The sequence below is a fragment of the Choristoneura fumiferana genome, chromosome 8 (assembly GCF_025370935.1).
Source record: "Choristoneura fumiferana chromosome 8, NRCan_CFum_1, whole genome shotgun sequence".
Classification (NCBI taxonomy): Eukaryota; Metazoa; Arthropoda; class Insecta; order Lepidoptera; family Tortricidae; genus Choristoneura; species Choristoneura fumiferana.
The window spans coordinates 8,081,381-8,101,712 of record NC_133479.1 but is presented as its reverse complement, the minus strand read 5'-3'; the positions used below and the strand labels follow the sequence as shown (position 1 = coordinate 8,101,712).

General features: G+C 36.3%; 1 protein-coding gene across 3 annotated transcripts in view; it reads right to left on the bottom strand.

Annotated features, from left to right (window-relative positions):
- The window catches only part of Gbs-76A (Glycogen binding subunit 76A), a 90,918-nt gene that overhangs the window by 55,389 nt on the left and 15,197 nt on the right, over positions 1-20,332 (bottom strand). The window contains exon 2 of one of the 3 annotated variants that reach the window (XM_074090976.1): positions 8,504-8,542. The exons of the other annotated variants lie outside the window; for them this stretch is intronic. The gene's annotated coding sequence lies outside the window, so the exon portion shown is untranslated. The remainder of the gene's footprint in view (positions 1-8,503; positions 8,543-20,332) is intronic. 3 annotated transcript variants of the gene reach the window in all.

Genomic DNA, 20,332 nt, shown 5'->3' with positions numbered 1-20,332 from the left:
GATATTTATTTATTTATTTGGTTGTGAAGCCATGATTCACCTGCCTAAAGAAAAGCGCAAGAATTGGGATCCAAAAGCACACTGGAACGCAATAGTAAAAATCTTCAAAAACCTGATAGAAACAAAAGAGTATACGGGTTGTATTACTCACACTCGTTACAACCAGCAGAAGTAACTGGTTACAGTGATGCTGATTATGCCAACGATCTCGATACAAGACGTTCCGTCACAGGCTACGTTTTCATTAAAAATGAGGCGGCTGTAACGTGGTCCAGACAAAGACCACAAACAGTTGCTCTGTCAACTACTGAAGCTGAATTCATGGCAGCTTGTGCCGCAAGCCGCAACGAAGGAAGCTATGTAGATAAGACAATTGTTGTGTGATATTGGTTATTATAAACAAGACACGATGTGCTTACATTTAGATAATCAAAGTGCAATAAGCGTTATCAAAAATGAAAATTTCCATAAAAGATGCAAGCACATTGATATTAAGTACCTCTTTGTTAAAGAGAAGTTCCATCAAAAAATAATTGATCTGAAGGCTGTAAGCGAAAATCAATTTGCAGACATATTTACCAAAGCATTGTCGAAAGACAAACTTCAATTTTTGAGATCTAAACTCGGAATGTCTGACTTTAGTTCGGTATAAGTAAATGCAAATTTAATATGTTTGTCAGACATGTAAGTTGTATGTTGAAAATACAAACTGAAATATAGATGACAGAAAAACCAGAAAAATAAGACCAACACTGGGAATCGAACCCAGGTCCTCGGTATTCCGTACCGCGTGCTATACCGCTACACTACTGTTGGTCAACGGCACAGACACGAATTTCTCCTATGCACCACATATCTCAGCTTGTTTGTTTCTTATTTAGCCACTTAGCAGTGACGCTAGCGACATCTATGCCGTAGCCCTCATCGAGAAACTTTCGGCTAGCGTCACTGCTTAAGTGGCTCATGTAGGAGTTGGAATGTTGGATATATAAAACCTCCATCAATTCAATACTTTCAAGTCATAGTTTCTTCTAATGGTCTGTCGTCCTATTTGAGACATTTCAAGTGCGAGCCGATCGTACAAGTCCTAAATAAATCAGAGTTATTATTTAAATAGTTTATTTTCATTTAATTTATCAAATATTTTAATTTGAATTTGACCGTTAGACGGCCATCCCCTATAGGCCGCCAGTTGCTTCGGCATCTACAGTGAACCCGAGGCTTAACCAGGTTACGCGTCCATCTCGTTGGTGAACGTACTAAACTGCGCCTGCCAATCCGCGGCCTCCATTCGAGAAAGTTTCGGCCTCAACAGTTATCTGTTTTCCTACACTGTTTCACATCTGTTTGCTATATGACCTGCCCATTGTCACTTCAACGAGCTAATTTGCTTGACTATGTCGACGACCCTCGTTCTTCTACGTATCTCTTCATTTCTGTCTGATATGTACCTACGATCCCGTAGAGAAACTAGCTAGAACAGAGCAACTCTGACCCTACTTATAAGGCCTATAGTGAAGCACGACGTCTCGGATCCATAGGTATGTCCTGGTCTGGATCCATATTGTAGCGTAGAATCTAAACTAACATGTGAACAATAGAAGAAAAATTTTAATGTAGGAATAGGATAATCGAAAACCATATAACCAATAACTTTACTGCAGTATACAGACCAATAAGCAGTATTATAGTTTATAAAGCTGAAGTTACTTACACGAAACCTTACCAATAAATTTTAATTAAGTCAAGAACGGAACAATAGAATTGTCTAACTGTATGAAACAGTTGCTGCGGGGAACCATATTAGATACTACTTGCACCTTATCTAAAGTAGACATTTACAATCCTGTTTGTTTTACGGGTATCATGACCTTAGACAATAGTTGCGTATAAACATGCGTGGTCAGTTTTTGTACACTTATTTATATATAATACTAGCTGTTGCCCGTGACTCCGTCCGCGTAGAAGTATGAAAAATACTATTACCTACGACGTCCTATTCTCAGCCCTACCGAATATACACAAAATAAAACATAAAAATCGGTCAAGCCGTTTCGGAAGACTTTGGTTACTAACACTGTAACAGGAGAATTTTATATTGGACCAGCTGTTGCCCGCGACTCCGTGCGCGTAGAAGTATGAAAAATAGTACGTCAGACCTACCAAATATACACAAAAAAATCGGTCAAGCCGTTTCGGAGGAGTTTGGTTACAAACACTGTAGAATTGTATATATTAGACTAGAGTTTTATATATTAGATATACCTATATTGTGTAAGTGCAATAAGCACAAAGATTTAAGTCACTTTACGGTAATCGGTATAACAGTATTAGGTACATAGGTTACCTTCATCAAAAAAAAAACAGGAAAAAATATCGGAAAACTACAAAGTTACATAGGTATGGTAAGAAACGAAACTCAAATTTATTCATTATTAACCGCAGCTGTTGCCCGTAAATTCGTCTGCGAAGAATTTGTTTATCGCGGGTCCGCGGGTTCTTTACAATTTTCCGTGATAAAAATTATCCTATCTCCTTTTCAGGTTCTCAAACTCTCTCAAACATATCTCCATACCAAATAGCTGCTACCCACGACTTGGTCTAAGAATAATTTGATTATCGCGTGGCCGCAGGCACGGGACAAACACTAGCCTATATCCTCTCAGGGTCTAAAACTATCTCCATACCAAATTACATCACAATCCGATGAGTACTTTAGACATGAAAGCAAAACAAAGAAATATTCACTCCCACATTTATACTTCTTATGTTAGTACCTAAGAATAACTACACTTATAGAGCCGCCTAGGACAAGAATAAATTGATAAAACAATGGTTAATGGACATTAGGTAGAATAGGGACAGCTATTCTCGGCTTGACCAATTATAAACTTCGATAAAAGTGCGCGTAGGTCCGATACCTGACCCCTACGACCTGATCCCGACAAGCTGTCTAGGAATATTCCACTCCTAATTAGCAACATATATATATATGCTCAAAGTAGTCACTCTGCTAGTTACATTATTAACCATCTAATAAATAGAACTGATATCGGCGCACTTAATGTTTACCTTCGCTGTAATTTATATAATTGTTTATCGCTCTGAGTTAATTAGGCATTTTCATTAGGCAGTTGAAAAAGTGGTTTCATTTTGTTTCGTTTCTGAAATTTTAGGTTAAGATGATTATCTACTAGGTACCTGAGATAAGTAACTTGATTTACAATTAGGTAGAAAAAAAACTTGTGTTATATGCCGACAAACACACAAAAAAAATGTGGTCGACAATTTACCGAGCGTTGCCTGTAATAGAAACAATAAGCCGAAACGATGATGTTTTAGTCTCAGACCATATGCAGTAGTAATTAGGATATGTATCTTATTATTCCAAAGTTCTAAAATTTAGAGAAAATTAACTATTCTAGCCGTTCATTTAAGTATGTTTATCCTTGGCCGAGTATTCATCATAACACAAGCTTCGCTTACTAAAGGTCAATTGGTCTTAAGTGTGTCCCGTGATATTTATTTATTTTATTTAACTTCGCAGTCAATTTATATTAAATCCCGATATAGTCGCCTGTCAGTAGTCAGTAGGGCCGCCATCCGTCCGGGATTCCCCGGATTTGTCCTAGTTTAGAGGGCGAGGGCGGGGTTTCATTTGTAGTCCGGGTTTAAAAATATTTTTAATTTTTAGACCAATGCAATTAGAATTTTTCGAAGAATTAATTTCCAGCAAGCTGTAAATCGTTTTAATAACCTTCATTAGGTCCTAAATGCGTGTAATCCGAGTTTGCGCCCTTTCCAGGAGGTGTGCATAACTTTTGGGAGCCAAATAACCGCGAAAATTTGGCTGTTTTCGCAGTTTTTTGCTTCTAGCACAAAAACAGTACGAACGCCGGAAAAGTTCATGTTTAATATTAAAAAACGTTACATTTTGCGGTGATTAAGCATTTAAAAGTGCAAATTCGGTTCAGTGGTACAGCCGAAATTAAAGGTTACAAACCGAGTAGCGAACAAAATTGGCCCCCGACGACGGATTTTGTCATTGTTTCTGGTGGTGTACTGGCAGGCCCTAAGAAGTAGAACATTCTTTGCTTAATATAAATCCTTAATCTTCTTTTATTTTCGACTAATTTAGTAAATTATTAAATGAGAAATTCTCAAGTTTTCTAAACTTTGACTTCGGCTGTACCTACCACTGAATCGAATTTGAAGATTTAGCTGTTCATGTTATAGTCTATTTTATTTTTAATAACGATGATTTTGTTTGTGTGCTCTAACTTGAATAGTTTACCGAAAATGGCACTTTAAATGATACCCTGGGTTTTATTAAATTTTGCTAAATTCCTAAACCTGTTGACATGTCCGGGTTTTGGGCTCCAAAACAAAATTACCTAATTTTAGAGATGGCAGCCTTACCTGTCAGTCATGAAGCCTATCCATTTTGTTTTGCGGCGTGTTTGCTGTACCTATACCTATTGATCACAGGACAAATAATATGGAGGACTAGAAATATCACGAGAACCTAAAAATACGACCACGCATATGGTTAAATGGCCTTAACATTCGGGGTACTTTGACCCAATGAAGGGTAAATTTGGCCCATATGAAAACAAAATTATAGAAGGGTCTAATAAAAAAACATTAAAGCGTGGGCGGTCAGCAAATACTGTAATACATACCTATATGGCAATGTGTCATAATTTCAATACGGGGCGTATTTACCCTAGGGCCAAGGGGATCATGGCCTGGAGCGACAGGCTGCGAGGGGCGACGAAGCTACCTATTTCGCAATTTTTTTTTCTTAAATTAAATACTTTATCTTCACGTAACGGGACGATAAATCTTTGGGCACCAAGTCTTTAAAATAATTTAAATACGCCTCTGATAGTAGCAATAAAACCTGCAGGGCTACTACGAAACTCGAAACTCGAAGTTCGTATCGTGCGGTCCCTCTCGCTCTCGAGTCCCGACTTCGAATTTCAAGTTTCGTAGTAGCCCTGCTGGAACGAGTTAATCTCAATGGTCAAAGGTTAGTTAAGTGGTGGTTAGTTTCAGGCCTAAAGAAACCCAATCTTACAATACTTACGTTAATTTGCTCAGGTCAGGTCCGCACAAAAAATATTATTGCAGAGATATTGATTCAACATCCTTGCTGTTGGGTAAAAAGGATTACATTTCATTGTTGAGTACCGTAATCTTCTAAAACGCCCGGCGCGCCCCGGTGCTGTAATGATGTGTGAAATCTCATTACGATACACAAATATCTGTATCGTGATGACCATTCATTACAATACAGCCGTGTTCATAATAGAATCCAATATCGTAATGCTGGTCATTATCTATGGTTTTTGAACGCATAATGAAGGATTTACTATATCGGTGTAGATAAATGAAATTAAAACAACTGGGTACGCTTACTAATGAAGTGAACTTGGTATATTTAAATTAATTTTACGTGTTACATGAAAACCCGTTGTGTATATATTATACAGATATTAAAATTTTATAAATGAATTATTTATTTATGAAATATGGGTAAAATTTCAAGATTTCACTATAATATATCCTAATATACCTTTTATAGAAGTAACCAGATAGATACTTAAGTCATTTAGAGTTTTTTAGACTGTAGGCTTTGAATTAGATGAGTTGAGTAAGCACGTTACGACTATCGTGAAGTAACGAAGAGACAGTCTTGAGATGTACTTAGTTCATATCCAAAAGCGCTAAGAATTGTAGATTTTTATCACAAGTAATTAGTAATGAATGAAGCACGTTTACTACCACAAACTGTTATATTAGGTATTTAACAAAGTGCGATTGCTTGCGGTGAAAACTTACCATTGCCGACGTCTTCATTAATAAATAATTACTTTAATAGTCACAAATAGATAAGGGTGGGTTCATATTATTTGTTTGATTTTAGCGTATCGAGATCAGATCTATATCAGAAATACTGACACTCACTTTATTTATTCCATTTTCATGACGTGAAGTAAAGTGCAACATGGATCGGGATTGGGACGTATCACAAGCGAGTTACATGATTCGCGTACTTGATTTAAACGTTAAAAGTAACGATTATCTCGTCGGTGTTACGCGACGGAGATACGATATACGCTAAAATGATACAAACGCGTTATTAACGCCTACTAAATCATTATAAATCAACGTAAGCCACGTCACGAATAACGCCAGGCATGACAAAAGATCAGCTGATCATTGATCAGATCGTTGGACCTGCCAACTATCTGATCACTGAACCTGCCAACTTTCTGATTTTATTGGCAATATAAGTACGTATGTCTGGAGCACTCAACTGCTCGGTGCCTTCCGTCTTTATCGTGAATACTGAATTCATAATTATTCATGATCTTGAGCAACCCTACCGCTCGATTGGCTGTCATTGCAAACGCAAGCACCATCTGATGGTGGAATTGGTGGACCATGTTTAATAATGTTTATATGTGGCAGGTAGTAAGATTTTATAATTGGTTTGTTTTCACATTACTGATAAAATAGGTAGGTACAGTCGAACCAACTGATTCATGTACCAGGGTGGCACCTTTTAATAATCATTTTTACTATGATTTCCTTGACAAAAGTATGGGATGTGAACATGACATTAGTAGCACGAAGTTTCCACCCTGGTACATTTAATTCAGTGTGTGCGGCTGTACTTACTAAAGTAGGTAATTCAATTAGTAAAGTTTAATAAAATATTTTTTGAATATGGTAATTCAATTAGGTACAACGGATTCTGTATGAGCGAGAGTATTTTTTTAAATGGACGCTAACAGATGGCGGATGTTACATAGGCAATTATTTATTTTCCCGTTGACTTTTTAAATATAGCCATGTAAAACAAACACGTAAAGTCAGGTCTATAAACCACCGCCAGATGCGCATGTCGCGATCGGAGGTGCGCGCGCGCTGCAAAAATGTTCGCTTTGGACCCGGTCCAAACCGCAGAATAAGAATTTAAAGCTTTGACTCATTTAATCGAGGAAAGTAACCGAAAGTTATTTATAGTTTATTATACCGTAAATAAACGGACGAATATGCCTATTGGGGCAACAAACAAATAAACCCACTTTTTAATTTGTTTTAACCGACTTCAAAAAAGGAGGAGGTTATTTATGAAAAAAAACAACTCTCAAGCTGAAAACAAGAAGCAAGCAAGAAGAAAACATTATTGTGGAAAAAAAATACTTGTAAAGTGAAACAAAGACATATTATAAGAAGACAAAACTAGAGAAGCAACAAGCGGAATCAGAAAAAGATAAGCATCAGAACCACTCTTCAAATAAAATAGCTTCTTTTTTACCTTAATAGCTTCTTCTTAATTGCTTCTTTTTAGAACCAAAGCTATAAAACAGGATCAAAATCTGATTACTTATTATATCTGCTGGTTATCTATCTATTAGATACTCGTAGTTAGCCAAGCAGATAATCGATTAGTAACGAACTTAAGTCTATTGGGTTTTCGATTAGTAAGGAACTAACATGGGGGAGGCCTACATCCAACAGTGGACGTCCTACGGCTGATATGATGATGATGGTGGTGAAGGTATTTACTGTTAACAGGGACAACTAATTTGTGGCGATGTGACATGATACAAACTTAAAATATATCAAATTGTCCCTAGTTTTTAGTTATTAACAAAACACGTTACATAAACATAACATTACAATTGCAACATTCATTCAATACTAGACTCACATAAAAAAACCGGTTAGGTACTAGTTAAGTACAATTAATACATTTGTAAAATAGCCGTATTTAAAAAGCACTTTCTAGTTCTAGCTTAGCGCAGGTTTACCATGGTGAATATGGGAGCCAGATTTAAGGCATGAAGCAGGATCATTATTCACGATCGTCCAAGGGACATTGTAGCGACACAAAAGCTTGTTCATACTCACGTGCAACGCGTTAAGCCCTTGTACACAAGGTATCACAAATTTCCGATACCCGACTATTGTAGTCTCTAAGTACAGTCACCAGCAGTAATATCTGCCATAGCGGAGCCTGCAGAAATATCCGACACGCCCTACCGGCCCTAGAAATAGAGTCGTATCAGATATTTATTCACGCTTTGTTGTTTCAGATATTGGTGCTGGTGACTGTACCTAACTACCGCAGTATAAATTTATAGAGGTTCCTACGAGGCATGAGTGTCGGTGACTTCGGATATCGAAGATTTCCGTAGACAGTCGAATAAAATGATTCATGTACCAGGGTGGAACCTTTACATAATCAATTTTTCACTATGCTTTCCTTGACAAAAGTATGGGATGTTAACATGACATTAGTAGCACAAAGGTTTCATCCTAGAACCCTTTCAGTTTGTTCGAATGTACGTACAGGGCCTCAGTACAGTAAGGAAATAATCTCACTTGAGCTTCGCTTTGAAATCTCTTAAGCGGGGCAGAATATTCCAAAACCAAAGGCACGCAGTATTAGGGTTAGTAATAGAGATAGCCATGAAATTGGACCCACCTTGTACCACAAAGGTATGCGCGCCGCCCCGAGCTGGACCTGCCGTAATACAAACTGAATTATGATAGGCTCCCTGTGCTTCATTAAAGCTGTAGAACGAAATTTTAATTAAGTTCTAACTAAGCCCATAGTTTATGTTTATTTTACAATATATATTGCAGCATTACAACGCTGCATGCGAGTTGCTTGTTGCATACTTTTTGTTCTTTTTCCAAGCATTTTTACTGGCCGGTTGTGTGCTGGCAGTTAACTCTTTTATATTACACATTTGGTTTCTGATTTGAAATTTGAAATTTGAATTCTTTGTTTCGTGGGTTCGACTGATGTTTTTGTTTTTGGCCTCTATTCTTTGATCACATGTTGGATAGCGCAGAGCTCTCGCCTGAGTTGGAATTTTGATCTAAAAAATATTCTGCAACCAGTTTTTCCTTGATGTTTCCGTGATTGATAAAAGTCAGTACAAGTGATTTTACCAATTGTGTGTGGCCGGCTTGTGCCGCAAGATGTTAAGCGTTTGCCCGCTTCTTTTCTGCTGCACGCCCGTGTGACTGGGCGTTTTAACAATTTCTCCGATACTGCCGATTTTCATCGGGTAAGTTTTGATTCCGTGGTTGTCTAGGGACGTGTTAGTTTGGGTCTTTTCCTTGTTGTGGGCTAATTAAAATTCTCTTTTCAGTCCTACCTATACCCCTACTAACATCCTGTTCTACCACCTACTCTACTATGATGGGTGTCGCCATGTGGTTATTATCCGCACGTTTAATCTCGGGAGACTGGAGCGTGTGACGTCTACTGCTCCGTGGGATCCGTTAGCGTGGAGGTTCAGAAGAGCATACCGTTTCGTGGTGAACTGTATTAAAAAGAGTTTAAATAACCTAATCACCCCTATAAAATAATGCTAATAATGTTTTGCTAATATCATATATGAAAGACAAACGTATAATAGTTTTTTTCGCTCTCATAGATTTTAGGTTGGTCACCCGGTGAATACATGCATGTAGTCATTAGTACTAGCTTACATCATTTCAGGGATTACCTAAGTTTTAATATTGTCTTTTGTATTGGTTTTTAGGGGATGATTTCCTTTTCAAAATTAAAAAAAGGCCTTTACAAAGGCGCATTTCTATATTGATGTTGGATTTATTTGGCTTGCGGCTGATTAACCTTTTTTTCATAACCGTACAAATTATAATTTTCTTACGTACCTAATTCACTAACAGCTCTGTCTAACAACGTGTGATACCAAAATCTGTTCCTTTTTTGTGTTTTTTATAGTTATTTGTGTGTTTTTCTTTTAAAATGCGGCTGTTAATTTTTAAATAAAAAGTGTTTTTCTGCAAAATTCTACGTGTTTTGATTTATGTCAGCTTGCTTAGGGTTCACGAGCACCTTATGAGCTCGTGGACGTTTAAGTAATGCTGCAATATATAATATTACTAATATAATAATAATTAATTAATATTAATATTAATTATTAATATTTTATTTGTGCTCGGTATGGTTGGCTACAACAAACTAGAGGTTAGGAGGGACTTTGCACTATCTAAGGTAATGTTCCAATTGATTAGAGGTAAGGCTCATAATCCAGGTATTCTTAGCATGATGAGTCTATCTGTACCGAATCCATACTTAATATTATAAATGCGAAAGTAACTCTGTCTGTCTGTCTGTCTGTCTGTTACGCTTTCACGCTTAAACCGCTGAACCGATTTTGATGAAATTTGGTACAGCGATAGAATAGACCTTGGGAAAGAACATAGGCTATCTTTTATTGTGAAAAAGAGGCTTTAAGGGGTTGAAATAGGGGATGAAAGTTTAAATGGTGCAAGTTCGTCGCTGTCGAAGATAAAACCATAAAATTTGGCATTTAGGCACTTAATAAGAAATAAGTTGATAATTGTTACAGCTTTTTTGAAAATTCAGCCTGTGAGGGGATGAAATAGGGGATGAAAGTTTGTATGGAAGGTCGTCATTATAGAAGATAAATCGATTAATCTTTATCAAACTTGCCATTTCGGCACGTAATAAGAGCTAAATAGATGTTTGTTCACGCTTTTTTTTTAAATTCGACATGTGAGGGGGTGAAATAGGGGATGAAACTTTATATGGAAGGTTGTCATTATCGAAGATAAATCGACGAATCTTTATTAAACTTGCCATTTCGGCACGTAATAAGAGATAAATAGATGTTAGTTCGCGCGTTTTTTTAATTCTTCCGGTGAGGGGGTGAAATAGGGGATGAAACTTTATATGGAAGATCGTCATTGTCAAAGATAAATCGATGGTTCTTTATGAAATTTGGCATTTGGGCACTAATAGGAAATAAATACCTAAATATTTGTTCAAGCGTTTTTGAAAACTTTACCTGGATGTTTGCAGAGGGGACGATGCAGTGTTAGCAGAGCCTTCTAAGCTCATAAGCAAAATGTACGCAGTGTGGGGTCATTTTAGATGGCTTATTGATAAACAGTAATTGATAGACAGTCAGACATGAATAATTATGATTTTCAGATTTTTCTTATTTATTTTGCTATAAAGAGTTACCTTTATGCAAAATTCCAAGTTTCTAGGACAGCCCGAAGTACCCTATAACTTTTTCTGTTAGGCGATTTGTATGGAAACACCTTTTAATGACTGTAGCTTTGATTGCCTTGACTTAGAAGTTTCATTTTTTCACAGCTTTTGGGACTATTGACTTGAGTTTAGGGTTTCAATTTCAACTCGATACCTATACTCCGCGCGTTTACGAGACAAAGGGTCTTGACAGACAGACGGACGGACGGACAGCAAAGTGATCCTATAAGAGTTCCATTTTTTCATTTTGAAGTACGGAACCCTAAAAATCATTTGTTCCGGCGGTTTTTATACATCGACCTATTTATTTAAGGATTTCCAAACCAATTTACTATAAGTATATTTATCGGAAATATGTGTAGCTATGCTTACCCTCCTAACTTAATAAAGGACGTAATGTGTCAAGAGTTCACTATGAAGAATTAGTCTAGCTAAAATATGGCTACCCGCAAAATATTTACGTTTTACCAAAGAACATGGATGGAGGATGGATGGAAGAACAAAAAAAAAATCATAGTTTATACTTATAGCAATGTATTAAAATAGGTTATTTTCAGTTAACCGTAGAAGTTTCTATATACTATTATTGGCAGAATAGGTATCCTAAATAAATTCAATACTTCCCAAAGTTACTATTCCACGCGGACGAAGTCGCGGGCAAAAGCTAGTGATTATATAAAGCGTCGGCGGCGGCCGAAGTTATTCAAGGTATCCCGTGGCCGGACCAATCTCCTAAACAAGGCTCCGCTTACTAGAGCCTTACACATCTTAAATGAGGTGGCGGAAAGGATAGACTTGTTCTTATGTTCGTTGTTCGAATTCACTAAAGTAACTTTTTATGTATTATGTTATTGTAATATTATAGTAGTATAGAAGATTCCTTTATGTCAACTTTTAGTTAAGCTTATTTGTATATATTAAATTGTATAATAATTATGTTGGTACGCTATCGCATTGGATGTCCTGTAATGATGGTGTAATGTTTTATTAAATAAATAAATAAATAAATATAAGTCACATTCTAGCAGCCCATAGGGACCTTGAGCTTTGAAAAATGCATCTTCAGATAGTCAGTTTATAATATTAATTTTAATAAAAACAGTGTGAAACGTAGTCGAAGTCCGCCTAAGTAATCATTTATTATCTAATCGAGTTGAATTTACGTTAGGTATTTTGAGAGTCGTCAGGATCTAACGATAAATTTAACTTGATTACTTGTTATTGTTACACATAGGTACCTATCTAGATTCCATCTACCAATAAATACTAAGTATTCCACCGTTCAAAACAATACATTAACCAAATGGCTCTTGTTGCACTTGAATCACTTGGGATTGCAGCATGCATGAGTAATATGAAACTGAGATAAGATATTTCGATAGTTCAATTTCTAGATACCTATACTCGTAAGTACAGAGCTAAGTAGAATGTACGTACTTATGTAACTTTATAATATAACCTGTAACTCTCCAAATATTTCAACCAGTAGGTAATGATCAAAATTGAAATAAACTGTTCCGATTACTTTGCAGGTTAACGTTTCAGGCAGGTAGGTAGGTATATCTAATTGGTAACACTAGTAGGTATTTTATTTTGGTCATAGAGGAATTAACGCTCGAATAACTGAAAGCTATCTGAGAAGGGGCCACATTTGTGGGTACCGTTCAATCGCCATACAAACTTTTAGCATAATTTCCTTTTACTACGTTCAAAAATCATAATATTCATTTAGCATAACAACGGATTTAATATTTTTACCGAGCATAATAAGCTTTAAATAATATAACATTCATTAGTCATAACAACAATTGCTATAATGCTTATATTAAATGATTTCATTTTGAATATTCGGTTATACATATAATGATTAAAATCTATAACAACATTTAGAATAATGATTAGACGGTAGAACATCATGAGTGTCAAACGCAAAAAAAAAACCATGTGACTCGTGCGAGCGAGATAAGCGAGCGAGCAAAACGGTTCGGAGCAGAAATGACGCGGATACGGCGGGAGCGAAGCGGAGTGTAGCGCCCGCCTTAGCCTGATGTTAGGTATTTTTTATAGCAGCCCGGATAATATTGCTTCACAAATTATCTTTGCTGTTGGATTTTTGCCAGGTGTTTATCCTTTTAGATCATTACCCTCGATGTTTGTATAAAATTTGTTTAAGTATTATGAACTTTGATTATTATGCTGCATGATTATTATACAGTAGCATAAGACAATTATGAAAATTGAATAATATGATTTGATAAATCCGGCAATTTGTTTATATGCATATTGTTTTTATACGTTCTCAATATTTCGACAGATTGAAATTCTGATATTTGTGTTATGAGAAATGAAAATTCGCAAATCGTTGTACTGACAAACATTACACACCCCACATTTGTATCATCTTAGCATAATGTGGCGATACAGACAGAAGAGAACGACGTATTGCATGATTCGCGTATATTTTCGCCTCCAAACCAACGATCATGAATGATACTCGTCGGTGTTAATTTAGCCAACTGTTTCGTGGTGTTACTGCTAAGAGATACGCGCGAAAAATGACTCAAACCCATCCTTAGGAATATGTAGGTAAATTGTAAACCCATTATTGTACAAAAAATAAAGAAAGAAATACAATTGACAACCGTTGAGGGACATGTACAAAAAAGGCCATCTTTAACCTTGGACTTGGACTCTTTAGGGCCCCATTAGGTCTAAGATTTGTTTTAGCAACCCATATGGGTTTTGTGTACTATTTATTATGTGTTTTTGTTAAGAAACTTATTTTATTTGATAAAATATAATTTTTACTTATCTGGTTAACAAATCGGTGAAGGTCGATCTCTAACCTGTATCTTAAATTATCGTTTGATCATCAAAATTCAATCACCAAAATAATAGATATGTCACCTAATAAATATAGATATGTTCCTTAATTAAATTCTTCTACCAATTCTACTACAGGTCTGGTTTGTTACGACGACGAGCGAAGCGAGGAGGAGTGTTAGGTAGAACCGCAACTGAGACCCTCAACGCGCGAGCCGAGCAAGCGAAGCGAGCGTGCCGCGGCAGCGGCCGGCGAAGTGCCAGAACCGACGATTTTTGCTAATACTTACTGCGTGGAGTTTCATTATTTTAAATTTATTCACATTACTGTGACGACCGGATGGCTAAGTGGTTAGAGAACCTGACTACGAAGTTTGAGGTCCTGGGTTCGAATCCCGGCCGGGGCAGATATTTGTGTGAATAACACGAATGTTTGTTCTCGGGTCTTGGTTGTTTAATATGTATTTAAGTATGTATTTATCTATATAAGTATGTTTATCCGTTGCCTAGTATCCATAGTACAAGCTTTGCTTAGTTTAGGACTAGGTCAATTGGTGTCAAATGTCCCAGGATATTTATTTATTTATTTATTTATTACTATCCATCATCAGCATTATCCTCATCATCATCACCATCAATCACCATCACCATCAATCATCACCATCATCATCATCATCATCATCATCAATGATCATCATCAATCATCATACTAGTGCGAAACGTAAGGCCAGAGAAAGGGATAACCGCATGACTGCCACGTAATTTATTTCGATAATTAATAGTACCTGGACGACCGAGCTTTGCTCAGGCTAAAACTCGATAATAAGCATTTTTCCAGAGATAAAACCAAGCTAGATTGATTATACAATTAAGCATTGCAGTAGGTGCATTGTTAATTCAGTACTTTATTTGTTAGTTCTTGATCAATTTTTTTTTATTCACTTTTTTGACTTTAATCATATTTTTTCTTTTTCTTTTTTTAAACTTTTATACTTTGGCATATAAACCATTTCCACAGATCTCTCTCTAAGGTTCTGGCAGAATACCAGCGCTGCGGTCACCCGCAGTTTTATGCTGAGTCAGCGCCTTTTTTCCCATAGCACATGGTATCCACTAATGCTCATATTTTAAGATTTTTGTTTTACTTATTTTTGTTTTTTAGTTTAGCTAACTCTATTAGGTTAATCTTAACTTTATTAATACCTACCTATGTATAGTTCGATATTGTGTTTTTTGTGTTATGGTGAAAATAAAGTTTTAATCAATCATTTTGTCATCCTCGAAAACCCCCACATACCAAATTTCATCGAAATCGTTGGAGCCGTTTCCGAGATTCTGATTATATATATATATATATATATATATATATATATATATATATATATATATATATATATATATATATATATATATACAAGAATTGCTCGTTTAATGGTAGAAAATAGATAGATATATAGATAGATTATCTTTCAGTGATTAAAAATTAATTTCTAGGTAAGCATTTTTATACTGTTTGGTGAGCTCATTGGTTTGGTGATTCAATTTTAACGACACTTTTATTATTTGGAAACCCAATATAATTATATTGTGATGATCGATATTATTACTAAGTATTTTTTAATTAATATTTACGAGTAGGTAACCGTTTTAATATTATTTGGTGATTCAATTTAGGTGACAGATCTACTATTTTAGGAACAAATATTGTTTATTATGTGACCAAAAATGCATTTATTAGGTGATCGATAAAATCATACCCTTAAATAAAATAATAATAATAATAATAATAAATCTTTATTTCGCATAGGTAAAAATAGTACCGAATACCCGAATACTTACAAGGGAATGTAGCTTATTGAACTGTTGTTACTCTGTTGCTACTTTTACCATCCCGTAATCCCATAGCTAGGTATTTGCAGAGATGCTTCAGCTAAACGCTGCACTAAACATAAAATATATACCCAGACAGTTCACTGCACTCTAAACAACTCATGAAATGGCTGTCTTGAAAGTACAATGAAAACTTCTTATTTCATTTATGTATAGCAAGGGTTTAGCCGACGAAGACATTTGTTTACCACCCTAAGTTTCAATCAATGTCAGTTGTGTAATTTAAAATATTAAAGAAATACCTATCGTTTTCAAGTCAACGTACTTAATCAGCTTTAGTTTTATTTGCAACTAGAGTTTACCCGCGGCTTCGCACGCGTAAACTATTAAATCTGGTAGTTACAATTGAAATTCCGGGATTTTACAAAATTCCCCTGAGAATTCCCATAATTTATATCGTCGTCTTCATTGAGGTTGTGTTAAGACTTAAGAACAACTGTCCACAGTTTCAAGACTCTAGACCCAGCAGTTGAAATTTCAAGATTTTATCCCTATCCCGTGGGAATATCGGGATAAAAAGTAGCCTGTGTTATTCCAGACGTCCAGCTACCTACATACCAAATTTCATGATAAGCCCAAAGGTTGTTATTTCGAGATTTTATCCCTATCTCGTGGGAATATCGGGATAAAAAGTAGCCTATGTGTTATTCCAGATGTCCAGCTACCTACATACCAAATTTCATCTAAATCCGTCCAGCTGTTTTAGCGTGAACAAACACACACACACGCACGCACGCACGCACGCACCCAACCACGCACACACACACACACACACACACACACGCGCACGCACACACACACACACACACACACACACACACACGCACACACAAACTTGCGCATTTATAATATAAGTAGGAGTACGATTTTAGTAGAGTATTAGGTATATTACTCTTCAAAATTATACGAGTACGAGTAGATACCTAAATAAAGTCTTATTATTGTGGTTGGTATCTACCTTAATCACCTAGCTGATCACCTATTTACCTATTTACTGTAAAACTTTTTTATATAAAGAAAAACACTAGGTAATTCTTCATAAAAATAAAATAGATTTTTTTTTTCGGAATGACATATAATAAAATTGATCCTAAATAAGCTCTTCCATTTTCCAATCCAATTTTTTTTTTTAGTTTAGTTCTTTTTTTAAGAAGTATGTTAAGACTGTTGGCGATGCTCAGACAGTCACGCAACGAGCTGAGGAGAGAGCTATGCTTGAAGTTTCTTGCGGCGCATTCTTCTTGGCAATGATGGTCTTTCCGAAAGCGCTGGTAGTTTAAAAAAAGACGTGTAAAAGTGCCTATTTACTGAATAAATGATTTGAATTTGAATTTGATTGAATCCGGAATACGGAAATTCGTCGAAGAACTGAAGTTACCGACATAGGGGACATACCGAAACATACGCGCGACATACAAAAATGGGCGGGCCACATCGCGCGAAGAACAGATACTTAACCGTTGGGGGAGAAAAGTCCTCGAGTGGCGACCACGAACCGGAAGACGAAGCGTTGGCAGGCCTGCCGAGATGGACTGACGACATCGTGAGAGTTGCGGGAAACCGGTGGATGCAAGTGGCGAGTTGTCGTTCATTGTGGCGTTTTAAGGAAGAGGCCTTTGTTTAGGAACGTCTTCCGGCTAATGATAATGATTTTAGGTTTAGGGTAGTTTTATTTTAATTTAATTGTTATCTACTTTTTTCTGTTCTAATATTTACTTACTTTAAAATAAAAATGGTACACCAACCAATACACAATTGGTACAATAGAAGTCTGCATCAAACCAGCAACGTTGTTGTAAAGCTATAGCTGTCATAATAATTTCTTTTCATTGGCTTTAAATTGCCTATCGGCAGACAACTGGCGCCCACGCAGGTTACAAGGCGTCGCAGGCGCAATTGAATTGCGGAATTGCAGCCCCTTTGATTGTAATTTATGACCGAACACTGCTTGTTCTCTTGCGTATTTCACGAATTGAGACAGAAATAACCGTCATTTTTAGGGTCCGTACCCAAAGGGTGCCAACGGGACCCTATTACTGTCTGTTTGTCTGTCTGTTCGTCCGTCTGTCACAGTGTCACAGCTATTACGGCTCAAGATAGAGCGAATAGCTAGACAATTGAATTTTTCACAGAATAATAGGGTATGGCCGCGAAAAGTTGTACCTTAACACACTGGAAAAAATAACACACTAACACACATAAGGTACGTTTACAAGTATTTTTTTAACCGACGGAAAAAAATTAGGTTCTCAATTTATCAGTTAGTTTTTATTTATTTGTTAGTTTTTTTTATTTGTTCAATGACGTTTTGCTAAGTTTTGACCACATGCACCGTCTTTTTTGTTGGAGTCACTATACTTATGTCTGAGACTCGCCAACAGTCTTAACATACTTCTTAAAAAAAGAACCAAAACTAAAAAAATATTTGGATTTCTCTTATTTAGGATCAATTATCCATATAATAAATAATCCAGATAAATAAATATTCAGATAATAGATTGTTAGCTTAACTAGTTAAGGGGTGATTTCTTACCAAGTTTGCTAAGGGGCTGTTTCACCATCCATTGATTAGTGTTAACTGACGGTTATATTTAATGCCGTCTCCGTCTATTCGAACAAAACAATTAGAGACGGCATCACATTTAACCGCCAGTTAACACTCATCAATGGATGGTGAAACAGCCCCTAAGCCTGGTTTTATTTGTGTACTTATTTTCGTTAAAAAATTGTACGTGTTTAAGTTCTGCAAGGTAATATCGAAAATACAAACTGAGACATGGATGCACAGAAAAATCAGAAAGAGACCAGCGCTGGGAATCGAACCCAAGTCCACAGCATTCCGTGCTGCATGCCATACCCCTACACCACCACTGGACAGGAGTACAGACACGAATTTCTCCTATGCACGCATATCACATGTTGCTTTTTTCTAATGCGCTACTTTAGCAGCAGCACTAGCGTCATCTATGTTTCGCTCTAATCGACAGACGTAACACTTTTTCGGAACTAACCGCTCACCCAGACGAGAGATGTCGCTACTAAGCAATCAAATTATGATTGGTTATTTGGAGTCTATTTGTATTTTTTATTTCAACTCCAAATTTGTTACTTTTACGGTCATTCCGTAAAAACATATCGAAAATACAAACTGAGACTGGTCTCTTTTTCTGGTTTTTCTGTGCATCCATGTTTCAGTTTGTATTTTCGATATGGCTTCACGGGATGACCGTAAAAGTAACAAATTTGGAGTTGAATTAAAAAATACAAAAAGACTCCAAATAACCAATCATAATTCTGCAAGGTAACACTAAAATTCATGTTTTTTGCCAACTTTTTAGCGTTTCATCAGGTTTTTGGTGCTTAATAAATATTGTTTTGTAATATTTAATTGTTTTGTCGTATGGGAAAAACGTTTTAGAGCATAATGTCCTAAGTTCCCTATGATCTATGTTGTTTGAATGTTTGCGATTTTAGTGCTGTTTTATAAAACCTTCAATAAATAGTGGCTGTGACTAAGGCCGCGGACCCATGGTTTCTTCGTCTTTGTGCAGCATTAAAACTAAATAACAATTTATGAACCACAATTAAACCAAGAATACGGGCTCTAAAGTTCCGCCATTACCATTCATATACATTGTTTGCAATATCGTCACTTCGGATTTTGGACTAATAAACAAACATGGCCACTAAAGAAAAGAAAAATATTGAAAGATCTAAAGAAATTGAAAACCTTTCGACATCTAAGCTTTCGACGCATGCTGTCAGTTAATTTGATTGAACTTGAAAAGAGCTGATGATCTTCAAATGGCCGAAAAGGGTTAATGGTTAATCTGGCCCTGGCCACCACAAACTATTTAAAGTCATGTGGGGTAAACGTACGCAGTGGGTAACTACTACTACGCATCACATACATTTCGGACTCAAATGTATGTATGATATTGCGTACACATACCCACTATACGTATGTACCTACGTTTACCCCACATGACTTTACCGCAAACTCAGATGACATAATTACGAGTAGAACCCAATTCTAATCAATTTAAGGACATTGTGATATTGCATACGTATTGCGGACCTGCACCCGGTTAGTTCTACGAGCGTTCAAACCGCTATCAGTTTTCTGTCGCATCGCATACCTACCTATATTGAAGAAATAATGAGAGCCCGTGTAAGCAAGAAATTTTTATGAATTGTAATTGTACCTCATGCATACCATATCGTTTTATAAAATACATCCATTATTAAATATAACCGACATACAGGAAAGGAAACTGATAGCTGATAGGTTGAAACGCGCTCGTAGAACTACCGCCCGTTGCAGTCCTGCCTTTATTGTACCTTATTGTATTAAATTGTTAAAGACGAGAGTGAGCGATGGTTACCGTATGAGAAAATATAATGTAAATGACGTACCGTACTGGATGTTCATTTGTGTACCGTCTATTGTTTTAAAAATAACACAATTTAATGCTATATTTCCGCTTATGTAATTCTTATGCTTAAACGAGTCATTCTTATCCTATTACGTTCTTCTAAACG